Genomic DNA, 14,373 nt, shown 5'->3' with positions numbered 1-14,373 from the left:
AAGACCTAAGTGAGTCACTTCTAGTACAGCTCCCTGCTAATGCACCTGAGAAAACAGCAGAAGATGGGCCAACTGCTTGGACCCCTGAACCAAGGTAGCAGATCCAGAAATAGCCCTAGTCTCCTGGCTTTGGTCTGATACATCCCTGGCCATTAGAACCACTTGGGGAATGCACCAGTGGATGGAAGATCTGTGTCTCTTCTATATCTATCTGTAACTCTGCCATTCAAGTAAATTTTAAAAAGAAAAAATCTAAGAAAAGAAAAAGATAATATATATGAGTCCTTGGAAAACTAATATCTGATCATCATTTTATGAATCTTCCCAATGATAAAACTGAAATGTTCTCCATGAGCTCTGTAAATTACTTATGATTGCTTTTGTTTTTCTTTTCACATCTTCCTGTGTTAAGGAGATTCATTTAGGTATTTGATTTTAAATATCCTGTGTCTTTGGTTTTAAATGTCCTGCTTCTTGCATCTCCCAAACTCGTGAAAATAAATGGGGTTAGTTCAATAATTTCTGATTTATAGCTTATAGTCACTATTCTAGAAGGCAGTTGAAAACACCTATAAAATTATTCATTCCACAGATAGTTCTTAAGATAAGGGATAAGAGAGATGCAAAATGTCCTGTGGTTTATTATTTTGATGAAGACAATATGATGGATTAAGGATGCTGCATTAAGCAGAACACATAAGATGCAGTTGGTAAATGGAGAGTTCTAGAACTAAAATGGATTATATTTTTACATTATTTTGAAGTGATATTTTACTTCCAATATCTCTTATGAACAATTATTCATTAAGTACAGTGATAGACTATGTAGATACAGCTTTGTGGATATTAGATGAAAATTTTCAGGAGCCAGCACTGTGGCACAGCGCTGTGGGTTAATGACCTGTCCTGAAGCACCGGCATCCCATATGGGCACTGGTTCTAGTCTTGGCTGCTCCTCTTCCAACCCAGCTCTCTACTATGGCCTGAGAAAGCAGTAGAAATGGCCCAAGGCCTTTAGCCTCTGCACTTGTGTGAGATACCTGGAAGAAGCAGCTGGCTCCTGGCGTTAGATCGGCACACCTCTGGCTGTTGCAGCCAACTGGAGAGTGAACCAGTGGATGGAAGATCTCTTTCGCTCTCTCTGCCTCTCCTCTCTCTGTGTAACTCTGTCTTTCAAATAAATGAATAATTCTTTAAAAAACTGACTTTTCAGCTGGCGCCGTGGCTCAACAGGCTAATCCTCCGCCTTGCGGCGCCGGCACACCGGGTTCTAGTCCCGGTCGGGGCACCGATCCTGTCCCGGTTGCCCCTCTTCCAGGCCAGCTCTCTGCTGTGGCCAGGGAGTGCAGTGGAGGATGGCCCAAGTCCTTGGGCCCTGCACCCCATGGGAGACCAGGGGAAGCACCTGGCTCCTGCCATCGGAACAGTGCGGTGCGCCGGCCGCAGCGCGCTACCGCGGCGGCCATTAGAGGGTGAACCAACGGCAAAGGAAGACCTTTCTCTCTGTCTCTCTCTCTCTCTCACTGTCCACTCTGCCTGTCAAAAATAAAAAAAATAAAAAAAAATAAAAAAAACTGACTTTTCAGACCCAGTAATACCAGGATAGTCAAACACATTATGCTAGGAAAGATATAATTTAATATTCAGTCACTGAAGGTGGCATTTAAAATATGATCACATATATTTAAAATAATTGAAAATCAGAGTTGTAAAATAAAGCAAAAACATTCCACATTGTGTTTTATTAGGTAATTGTTAGATTTCTATGCAGTCTTACTATGTAGTCAGAATTTAAAACATAATCTCATTACTCACCATCAAATTAATCCTAACATAAGCATAAATTAAATTACTATTTTCATGAAATATTTTTGTTATTCACATATTGTTTGGTTAGAACAATGCACATAACTTTCTAAAAATGATTGTCTATTATAAGTTACAAAAGGGGAATAAACTCAAAGTAAGTTTTGCCACAAAATGATTTTTGAAAATCCCAGGACTATCATACAATGAAGCCATGCAGAATTGTTCTACAATTGAATTCTCAATGCTTCTGTAAATAATTTCTTGGTTTCATGGTTTTCTTGTATAATTCCCTAATAAAAGCATAACTGTGTTGTTCAAATTTTCTTAATATGTCAAGCTCATCTGTCCAAATTTTGTGGATGTTGGCTGATTTGGTCATGCCCTTGAAACAAGTGGATATGTATAAACTTACTTTTTTAGAGTTTTTATTTAGTAAATATGAATTTCATAGGTACAGCTTTAGGAATATATCAGTTCTTCACTCCCATACCAGCCCTCCACAGCAACTCACATCCTACCTCCGACTCCCTCTCCCATACATTTCTTAAGATTCATTTTTAATTATCTTTATATACAGAAGATAAATTCTATATTAAGTAAAGATTCCAAGAGTTTACACCCACACAGTCATACAAAGTATAAAGTACTCTTTGAAGACAAGTTTTAGTGTTAATTCACATAGTACAACTCATTAAGGACAGAGATTCCACTTGGGGGGCACGTGCACAGTGACTCCTGTTGTTGATTTAACAATTGACACTCTGATTTATGACATCAGTAACCACCTGAGGCTCTTGTCATGAGAACCCACTTATTTTTAATGGTGTATTTATTTGAGGGCTGGCACTGTGGTGCAGCAGGTTAATACCCTGGCCTGCAATGCCAGCATCCCATATGGGCACTGGTTCAAGTCCTCACTCCTCCTCTTCCAATCCAGCTCTCTGCTATGGCCTGGGATAGCAGTAGAAGATGGCTCAAGTCCTTGGGCCTTTGTACCCACGTGGGAGACCCAAAAGAAGCTCCTGGCTTCTGGCTTCAGATCAGCCCAGCTCCAGCCATCGCAGTCATCTGGGGAACGAACCTGCAGATGCAAAACCTCTCTCTCTTTCTCTGTCTCCACCTCTCTCTGTAACTCTTTCAAATAAATAAAAATATTTTAAAAAGATGTATTTATTTGAAAGATAGTTACAGGTACAAAAGTCAAGGCATGGAGGGAAAAACTTCTATCCACCAATTCTCTCCACAAATGTCCCTAATAGTCTGGGCCTGTCCTGGCCAGGCCAATGCCAGCAACAAAGAATTCCATCTGAGTCTCTTAGCTGCATGGCAATGACCCATCTTGGGTCACTTGTACTTGACCATCTTTGCTGCCTCCAAAAATGTACACTAGCAGGAAGCTGGATCAGAATTAAAAGCGGGATTCCAAACCCAGCAATCTGATACAGGATGTGGAAGCCTCAAGTAACCACTTAACTCACTGAATCACAATATTCATCCTGAAATTCCATTGTTAAACTTGCAATTTAATATGAAAGTTCCAATGTTTGAATGTGCAAGTAAAACTCAACATTTCTGCAAAACAAATAAAATAAATGTGTAGCTCATGGTTCTAGTATTTATTTGTTTATTATTTTTAATAAAAAGACTCAGCTAGGTAGATACTCAAAAGAAATGAAATAATTCTATGGGAAAGATATCTGAACTCCCATGTATTTTGAAGCACTATTCACAATAACAAGATATGGAATAAACCAAAATGTCTATCACCAGATGAATGCATAAAGAAAATACAGTATATATTCACAATGTAATAATATTTGTTCATAAATGGAATGAAATTCTGTCATTTTCAGCAAAATGGATGGACTTGGAAAACATGGTGTTAATTAAATAGTTGAAATATACAAAGATAAATACTACACTTTCTCTTACATATGTAGAATCTAAAAAAGCAATCTGACTCATAATAATAATGATGACTGTAGAATGCTAAGCATGTGTGGGAGATTAGAAGGAGATTGGATAATGGGCATCAAATCACAAGCTGAAGGAATATGATCCTAGTGTTACCTAACAGAGTGGAGTGACAATAGTTCACAATAAACTATCATATATTGTCTGAGTAAACAGAAGAGAGGTTATCATAGGCTGCAATTATAAAGTAAAGGCAAAAGTAAAAAAAAAGTTAATATCTCTGATCTTACCAGTGCACATTGTGTACCTTTGCTGAATTATCACATTACACCTCATAAGTATATAGTTATTGGTGAAGTCAATTTAATTTTTAATAAGATGGAAAAGCTAACTAGATGTTTACTTGTTCTACCATGTCTCAAAAATAAATACAATTACAATAATTTTAAGAAAATATTATTCTAAAATAATTTTTACAATTTTTTTTATTTGAAAGGTAGAATTATGTAAGGGTGAGGGAGAAATGAAAAGAAAATTCTGCCATCATTGGCTCATTCCCTAAACATCTTTATTGGCCAGATATGTGCCATTTCAAAGCCAAGAGCTTCCTAAGGGTCTCCTACATGGGTACAGGGACCCAGTCATTTGGGCCACCTTCTAATGCTTTCCCAGCCCCTAGCAAAGAGCTGTATTGAGGAGAAGCCAGGACATGAACCTGCACCCATATGGGATGCCAGCACCACAGGAGGTGGCTTAGCCCACTATGCCACAGTGCTGGCCCCTCTGAAATATTTTAAAATGCTTTTCATTTTAGTAAATAGACAAAATAAGTTAAGAATTAAAAAGTGGGCACTTGTCCTAGCAGTTGAGATGCCTGCATTCCATGGTGGAAGTTGAGTTTAATTCCCATTCTAGCCCCTGATTTCAGTTTCCTGCTAAGATACATTCTGAGAAGCAGCAAGTGATTACTCAAGTAGTGTATCTGGATTGACTTCTCATCTAGGCCAATCCACATCTGGACTATTGTAGGCATTTGAGGAGTCAGCATGTGTGTGGGAGATGTCTATCTCTCTGTATCTATCAATTTTTTTCTCTCTGTCTCTCTCCCTCTGGGACAAAAGATAATTGATGAAATGCTAACAATTTTTACTGTGATTCTACAAGAAAAATATTGTGTCAATATTTTTGGATGTACAGATCATTTTTAAAATAAAAATAATTAAATAAATTAAATGGAAACTACTTTGCCACATAAAATTAAGAAATTATGTGATACAATCATACAGAGAATTAACAAAGAAACAACAAAGCAGGAATAACCTTTCCCAGTGATAATAACAACATTCATATAAAACCATTAGGAGTATTCATTGAGTCCACATTTCTAAGATGTAATTAAGCAAAATGTATGAAAATGCTACAAATAATATTTGCAGAGTAAGCACTTGTTCTAGCAATTAACACATGGGTTGGGATGCCTGAGCTCCATATCAGAGTGCCTGGTTTTGAGTTCCAGCTCCACTCTGAAATGTAACTTCCTGCTAAAGAATTCTGTAGGGAAGTGGCAAGTGATGGCTCTAAAACCAGGCTCCTCCAACCATGTAGGAGACCTGGATTGTGCTCTAAACTCTCAGTTTAGTCATGGTCTGGCTCTGATTATTGTGGACATTTCATAACAGAATCAGCAGATGGTGATCTAAGTGTCTCTCAACATATAAATTTAAAAATAATATAACTGTTGAGCTATTGAAACAATACACTTGGGCAAGATGGCAGAATAGGAAGGGAGCACACTGAAAGTCTGGGAAGAGACAGTTTAATAAAAGTGGAGATACTGCAGGTTCAAGGAAGAGTAGGGGAGGAAACAGCAGAGAAAACTCTTCTAGAACTAGTGATTCACAGTGGACCTGCGTTGAGAGTGTGGGAGCCCAAGTTCGGGACACCAGTGGCAGAATCAACACACCAGCACTGGAACGAGAGGTGAGCCAAACCTCAATAGCCCGAGACACTGGCAGGAAAGTGGAAAGAGGAGACTAGAGGGAACGAGGCTTGAAACTCCGTGGGGAAAAGTTCACCAGGCTAACTAGAAGAGAGAGAGGGAAAAAAAAGTGACTGATATGGACATGAGTTTCTCTCTCTCCACTCACCTCACAAAAGCGAGCAAGACAAAGAGCAGGAGCCATTTTGGACATAAGTCATAAGCAGGGTGATGTCAGGTCTGCACCGGCGCTGAGCCTAACAGAAAAACCTGACTCTGGGGGTGGGGGATAACAGGAAATTAGGATCTAACTTGGCATTGCAGTGGGAGACTATAGGAGAATTGGAGCCCACACTGAGGGCAGCAGAGAATCCCTGTGTGGTCCTTGGAAAAGAGCTTCTGATCAGCAGGCTCCTGTGGGTATATCATTCATCTGCTAACTACCTCCAATTGCATTCAGCTGTGTGGAATTACTTCCCTTTTGAATCAAAAAAAAAAAAGAAACAAAGAGAGATTTACCATGCCTAACCTGTGAGTGTCACCTTTGACACACCCTCAGCCCTGAGGAACCAAACAGAACTCTCAGGCCACACTCATCTCAAGCCTCTAAGGCTCCACTGAAAGCAGACAGTCCACTTAATATAGAGCCATAGTATAACAAGAAAAAACACCACAGTGAAGAAACAAAATATCTCCAACATGCCAAACAACAAACGCAAAAACCAGGGAACAAGAACAAGGAAGACACTATGATGCCCCCAAATGAAAAGGACACCCCAATTCAAGATTATGAAGATGATGAGATCGAAGAAATGCAAGAAGCAGATCTCAAAAATTTGATAAGAACATTAAGAAGTTCTCAAAAACAAATTCTTGAACTACAGAAAAAAAATGCCAGCCCAGAATATTATATCCTGCAAAGCTCTCATTTGTGAATGAAGGTGAAATTAAGACTTTTCATAGCAAACAGAAACTGAAAGAATTTGTTGCCACTCATCCTGCCCTGCAAAAGATGCTTAAAGATGTGTTACACACAGAAACACAGAAACATGGTCATCAATATGAAAGAAGGGAAAGGAAGGAAACCTCACAGCAGAAGATCACAGGAAGCTCAATTTCTCTTTGACATAGAATTAAACTCTGATGCTCTGGTAAAGCAATGTGTTAAAGTAATCTATTATGTTCTCTTGATGTCTGTTAAATTCTAATTGTTCAAAAACAGCTGAATTTTTATTAAGAGCTATGGGTTATTTAAATATGTGCTTATTTTCAAAGATTTGAATAATCACCTTTTAACAATGATCAGATTTGGTCTGTGTTATGTCATGAATTTAAGGAATCTTATTTCAACCAAGTATTTTGGATTTTGAGCCTCCTTGACATTCTGACAGGCATTCAAAAAATCAAAGTTTCAAACAATCTGGACTGTAAAATTTCCAATAAATCTTGGACTTTGGTTTTTCCAGTTTGGACCCAACTGAAAAAATCAAAGGACCTATGTCTCTCATCTTATAGAGACACCAACTAATCAGCTATTTGGGTTATACTAGAAGTACTGTCAAGATGTGACGTTGGTACTAAATTTTCAGTTTCTATAATAGAAAATGCTATTAATACAAATGTTTGAGAATTAAAATGTCTAATGATCTTGTGTTACTAGACATGATAGTTAACTTAATGAGAAAGCCTCAGAGGCCTAAAGGTTTAAATACTTGTAAAATCCTACATGTGATTTCAAAAATACTGTGAAGTAAGCAAGTGCCTCTTGTTGGTTGATGAGTTTATAATTTTAAACATGGCGACTTAAAGTCTTTTGTCATCCACAGTTATATATGATTTGCTGCTCATAAAACTAAAGCGTTGTTGGGTCTGTGTTTAGCTGTCCTCCTATAGGTTCCTGTGGACTTTTTCCAGCCACTTCTGTTGTATTCAGTACTTTGGGATGGCTCTGTAAACAGATGAAGCCAATAATGTATTAACAGTACCAACTGAGAGAACGTATGGTTAACTGAGGTTACTAAAAAGAAAAAGCCATTCAAATCAATTGGCAATCTACAAAAAGAGTTAAAGATTCTAAAAGCTATTATTAAAATTTCTATATTGGTCTATTATGCTATGTTATATGTGTGTACATATTGTATGTCCACATGGGAAAATTTTATTAAGAATTTTATTTTAATTGGCTTATAGATAAGATTGTCCATAAATTTAAGCTGCTAAAATTAATCAAAGTTGCATTTTAATTCGTGTGACCTGAATCTCTGCATCATATGTTTTATACTTGTTGGTAGAAAGAAACTAAAAACATTTTATATGGTTGTGCTTAAGTTTACTGGTTAAACAAACTACACCATGTTAGATATTAAGAAGTGTTTTCAAATACATGATTCTGAAATTTATAGAAGGCATTGGACCTTCTGGTAAATGTTTTCTTAAGTTGTTATCTAATGGTTGAAACTATTTGCTAAGTATTCATGTAATATTGCTATTGTCAGCAAGCAATCTAGGACTTGCTCCCTCATTTCTTTATTCTAAGCCCAACTTGTACTTTCATTTCTCTATTCTCTTCAAGGTAGGAAACTAATTCTCTTATAAAGGAATCTGTAGGATGCACAATTTAATCTCTAGACCTTATAAAAGAGATGGCTAACATTTTTCTGTAATAGCATAGCCAAAATAAGAGCTTAAATAATAACCTCATAGCTAGATTTACATCGCCATCAGCGAAGTAAACAGTAAGTAGAAAAAACCTCCCTTTCAGACTAAAGGGAAAGAAAGTTTTAAAGTGAGAATATAATTTTCCTCATGGGCATTGTCTACCTTAGAAAAACTACTACAGAACATGCCTGTGACTATAGACTTGTAGTTCAGGCCACCGAAGATTAGAGATGGGACTTGGGCACTCTCTTGACTTGCATCCTCTGGTCTGCTTTAACGAAACCCAGTAGGAAAAGAAAGGTAGGCATCAGAAGCAATGGGTGGCAGGCCTATTAATGACTGGTCTGTACAGTAATCTGCCCTCAAGGAGACCCAACAGGCCAGTCCACTGCAGTGACTTTCAATGTGGTAAGCCTGGGCTTCAGCAGAAGTCAGCTTGTGAAGAGCCCTGGCAGCTCTGCCAAGAGTTGGATCACTAGAAATGGACCTGCCCTGGAGTCGAAGGATTCCCAGGTCAGAGCCACAGATCTTATTGGCTCTAAGCTGAAAAGCCCTTCACTCAGCCCAACTTCCAAAGTGACCACTACAGCTGAGGGGATGGTCAAGTAGGGTCAGCAACATTGCAGGCAAAACTGTAAATTTCTTGTTAGAGATGCCACCTGCCTCTCCGCCCAGGCCAGCCAAGTTATGAAAGTCAACAGAGTGTCTTCCCCTAGGAGGTTCATACCTCCATTAGGATATACCCCATGTGAAGAGATGAATATATCTGCGCCTCTTAACTTACAAGGCCTAAAGCCCAACAGATTATCAAGCCCCTTCTATCAGGTTCTATTTGCCTCTCAATCAGAAAACTTAATTGTAGCTTAGGCAGCACCTTTCTTAGCTCCTCTAATAATGACTCTGTCCTTTGTTCTAGACCCTGTCTAGCGCACTTGGGCCTCATTCCTTCGTAATCATAACCTCTACTCTACCACCAATGGCTCTACTCCCAACCTGTGTGTACTGATGGTCCTCTTCCCCACTTAATGCTGTAGAATTGTTCAGACCTGGTTAAGGCCACTCTTAGGATCATTGGTTACTATCCTCAACCTGTCTTTTATGACCTTTTCTAAATATGATCAGAGTCAGCGAACTTGGAAGGTTTCCATAGCCTTGGCAACTCATGATGACAGCCTAGGGTGGTTACTGGTGCCATAAACTAGAGTGTGAATTTGTTGGTTCAACAACAGGAGTCACTGTGCACTTGCTCCTCATGTGGGATCTCTGTCCTTAATGTGTTGTACATTTTGATTTAATACTATAACTAGTACTCAAACAGTATGTTTCACTTTGTGTTTCTATGTGAGTGCAAACTGTTGAAATCTTTATACTAAATTGATCTTCTGTATATAAAGAGAATTGAAAATGAATCTTGATTTGAATGGAAGGGGAGAGGGAGTGAGAGGGGAGGGTTGCGGGTGGGAGGGAAGTTATGGGAGGGGGAAGCCATTGTAATCCATAAGCTGTACATTGGAAATTTATATTCATTAAATAAAAGTTAAAAAAAGAAAAAAAAAGAAACAACAGACTTTATTCTAACAAGGTCATTTGACATACTATTATATATATTTAAAATTCAGCTGCATGAGTGATTTTTTGAATATTCCTTTGCATCACGTATATTTAATCACATCATTTATTACATCACATATTAGAAGCAGGGAAAATGTGCAGAGACTAATTCAGTTATCTAAGCTTCACAAGAATTCTGTAGAGCCTGGTTTATGGAGGGGCAACCCCAAGCATCCCTGAATCCAGCAGCAATGGAGAAAGGCATAAAGTACTGCACGGAATAGAGCCCACCTGAGAAAAAGTAAACAACACACTGAGGGTGCTGTGACAGCAGCCTCTCCCACCTCCAATAAGGTCGTCTATCACCCTGTACAAGAGTTTCATGGGGACCTGATGTGAGCTGCGATCACAGAGTTTGCTTGCATCATCTTGATGCGAAAAGACTCCAAATCAAGGTACCAGCTGGGAAGAACCTGAAGGAGATGGTTGTGGACTTGTCAGAGAAAGATGAGGAAATGGCTGAATCAAAAAGGTGTGGAAACCTGGTGTCTAGAGTCCAACCTTCAACAGCTGCTGCAGGGGTGATCTGTGAGGGAGGCCTCTGGGTGCTTAAGGGCCTTGTGGCTTCTGGATACATCCATTCAACTGACCTGAGACGTGCTGGAGCCCCAGTCTGTAGTTACCAACAATGCTGCTAGGGTATGGTTCTCAAATGCTGCCATGTGAAGTTAAATGAAGTGGTACACCTGGTACAGTCCCACCCCACAGATGCCTGGATGCTGATGCTCTGGCTCCAGAGGGTAGGGAGCAGAGCAGCATGTCCTCCACTTGGAACCCTAACACAGTGCTGCTGCCTTCCTGGAGGCATGCTTGCAGGCTGTGAGTGAAGGAACACTGCTGTGCCTGACCTGAACCAACATGATGGTGCTGGCGGGGAGCAGCTGAGAGACCTGCTATAGCAAGTCCAAGGCCATGGCTCTCAAGTGCTAGCCCTGCCACAAAATGTCTCTGAGGTTCACCCTGCATAACCTGAACCTCCAGGCCAGCTGCAACCAGCGCTCCATGGTGCCACTGCTCACGTAAGGGCCAACTTCTATCAATGTGTGTTTGTTGGAGTGTTTACCAGCAAGGCCAATGCTCAAGGCCTGGGCATGCAAGCAGGCACTGGTGTTCCAGTGTGTTGGTGTGGGTTTCTACCTTCAGTGCATCAGCAAGGCAACAGGAGCCCCTGACAATTGGCTCATATTCTCTGCAGTCTCTGTGACCCCGACCACTGAGTAGGAGCATTGTGGGCAAGAATACCAATTTGGAGGCCCCCTGTCAGAAGAGCCCCTCCACAGACTGGACTCTGGGCTGTGTCCTTGGGGCTGTGAGCACCGGTTCCAGACACTTTGGTACCTCAGAGCAAGTATGTAGCATCCTTGGCATTGTTACTGGGGAACTCCCAGATGATCCTTTCCACTACACACTGCATGGGCAAAACAGCACCCTCCTATGTCAACATCACCAGCTTCCTGCAGCTACACTCTGCCTTCCTCTACATGGACTTCCAGTCTTGCTCTCACAAGCTGTAAGAACCCAGTCAGGGTGGAGCTGCTGCCTTGTCTCTCTTGGACCTTCTGGGAGGTGTGTCTTGGAAAATGGGGTTGACTGTTAGAGAGCAACCCTGTCTTGTGCATTCTCAGCCTGTAGCCCAAGCTGCAGGCTAACTTCAAAATCTCAACCCAGCTCCCAGTAGCAAAGACTCCAGGCCAACAGGGAGGCCAACTGGGGCCCCAGGTCATACATCCAGTCAGGGGGCAAAACAAGCAGGAGAAGCAATGGAGGACAGATGCAGCCTTACCAGAATAGCAGAAGGAGCCCCCAGAGGACCCTGCACAGTAGGTGGCCAGGTTCAAGATGATTCCTCCACAAGAACACATGTCCATGGGGACCAATGCTGCTATTCCTACAGCGCCTGCAGCCTGCAGCTTCCACTGATGTAGCCACCACTGGCTTCCCAGAGACTCCCTATCATAACCCCCCAGGCCTGGGGCTGACAGCATGCAGGGCACAGACTGTGCTGATAAAGAGATGAGGCCTTAAAAATTTAGAAGCAGATTAAATGTCAAGGATTAATTAAAATATAATATTACCAATGCAATAAAAAGGTTGATGTGCTTCATAACATGTTGGTTTAATTAATTTTTTAAATATCTAATACAGGGGCCAGAGCTATGGCATAGTGGGTAGAGCCATGTGCCAGCATCCCTTATGGGCACTGGTTTGAGTCCAGGCTGCTCCTCTTCTGATCCAGCTCTCTTCTTTGGCCTAGGAGAGCAGTGGAAGGTTGTCTAAGTCCTTGGGCCCCTCTACCCACATGAGAGACCTGAAGAAGCTCCTGGCTCCTAGCCCAGATAGGCCCCACTCCAGTTGTACAGCCATCTGGGGAGAAAAACAGCAGACGGAAGACCTATCTCTCTCTCTCTGTGCCTCTGCCTCCATGTAACTTTGCCATAGAAAGAAAGAAGGAAAGAAGGAAGGAAGGAAGGAAGGAAGGAAGGAAGGAAGGAAGGAAGGAAGGAAGGAAGGAAGGAAGGCTTTCTGAAAGTCATTTAATTGTAGTATATGTGTTTATGAAGGAGGGGGTGCCTGTATGGTATTTTAAAAAATCCAATGCCAATGCTCCTATTTAACTTAGATCCATTTGATAGTAGGGAAAAAAGATTCAAAATTCACTTCTAATGAATGCTAACATGTTAATAATGTATCTTTCCCGGCTGCTCCACTTCTGATCCAGCTCTCTGCTGAGGTCCAGGAAAGTAGTGGAAGATGGCCCAAGTCCTTGGACCCCGCACTCACAGGAGAGACCTAGAGGAGGCTCCTGGCTCCTGGCTCCTGGCTTTGGATTGGTGCAGCTTCAGCTGTTGCGGCCAATTGCAACGTGGGCCAGCAGATGGAAGACCTTTCTCTCTCTCTGCCTCTGTTTCTCTCTCTGTGTGTAACTCTGACTTTCAAATAAATAAATAACTTTTTAACAATATAATATGTCTTTCCAGAATGGTTTCTAAATGCCTATCAGTAGGGCACAGGAATTTGTATGCATGAACTGTTTTTTTCTTCTGCATCCCTCCCTTCCTCCATCCTCTTTTCTTTCATTATAGATTAAACAATGCAGCATTGGTACATGATTGCTTTGTTGCAATTTTTCATGAGTATACAGCATTCTTTGAAAAACAAATGCAACATGATCTGCTCACTTATTGATTGATTTTAGGTTTTCCACATGCTTTAATGATGATCACAGATAACACTGTAACCAGTAGACCAGTTTGTAAATCCAGCCACTGCTTTTGTAGGAAAGATTCCTACTTGATGGGTTACTAGTGAAGAATAATACACATTTTAAATTCCAATAGGTACTCTCTAGATTTTCCATAAAATTTACACAAAGTTAAATATCTACCAGTAATGAATACTTTTATAAATGTCACTGACAGTAGCAAAGTTTTTGGTCTAGTAGTCAAACAAACCTCGAAATTTTAATTTACATTACCCTGACTGCTATTAGGATTCCACAGCTCCATTTTTTCCTCACTATAATGTTCCTCTTACAAATTAACTCTTTATCTTCTATATCTACTTTCATTTGGGATTCATTTTGTTTATATAATTTCATGGAAGTTTTAATTTATTTATTTTATTATTATTATTTTTACTTATTTGACAGGTAGAGTTAGACCATGAGAAAGGTCTTCCTTCCATTCATTCACTCTCCAAATGGCTACTATGGCCGACACTCAGCTGATCCGAAGCCAGGAGCCAGGTGCTTCCTCCTGGTCTCCCACGCGGGTTCAGGTGCCCAAGCACTTGGGCCATCCTCCACTGCCCTCCCAGGCCACAGCAGAGAGCTGGACTGGAAGAGAAGCAACCAGGACTAGAATCCGGTGCCCATATGGGATTCTAGGGCTGCAGATGGAGGATTAGCCAAGTGAGCCACAGCGCCGGCCCCAAGGATGTTCTAATTTAATATAGCGTGAATATAATGTTTTCTTAAATATATGTCAGCATTGTCTCAGATTTTTTTTTATTTTGTTGAACAGAAGTCTTAAATATTTTATGTAATTTAATAGTCTTCATTTATGATTAATTTTATATTATGGCCCTATACTAGGTGAAAAACCTGACTGCCAATTATCACTCTTGATTCTTGATATTATGTAATTATTTATTCACGTATATACATAATTCAGATTAGCAAATATAAATTTAAAATTTGTATAATATATATTTGTTTTTATGTATGTTCCATACTTACAGCCATTTTGGTGTCTAGATAGACATATATATATGCCTATATGTCTATATGTTAAAACACAAAAATATGCTGCAGTTTATAAGTAACTTGACAGCTGTCTAGAGTTGGCCATTTTCTCATATTTCCTTGCTGCTTTTCAAACCTTAAAAATCTTTTGAAAAAAATT

At 40.2% G+C, this 14,373-nt stretch overlaps 1 pseudogene; it reads right to left on the bottom strand.

Moving 5' to 3' along the window:
* The window catches only part of LOC133754186 (SRSF protein kinase 2-like), a 99,186-nt pseudogene extending 85,710 nt beyond the window's left edge, over positions 1 to 13,476 (bottom strand).
* Between the last annotated feature and the right edge of the window lie 897 nt (positions 13,477 to 14,373).

Source organism: Lepus europaeus, chromosome Y (assembly GCF_033115175.1).
Source record: "Lepus europaeus isolate LE1 chromosome Y, mLepTim1.pri, whole genome shotgun sequence".
In the NCBI taxonomy this organism is placed as follows: domain Eukaryota; kingdom Metazoa; phylum Chordata; class Mammalia; order Lagomorpha; family Leporidae; genus Lepus; species Lepus europaeus.
Note: the sequence above shows the minus strand (reverse complement) of the source record. Positions and strands in the feature narration are given on the sequence as shown.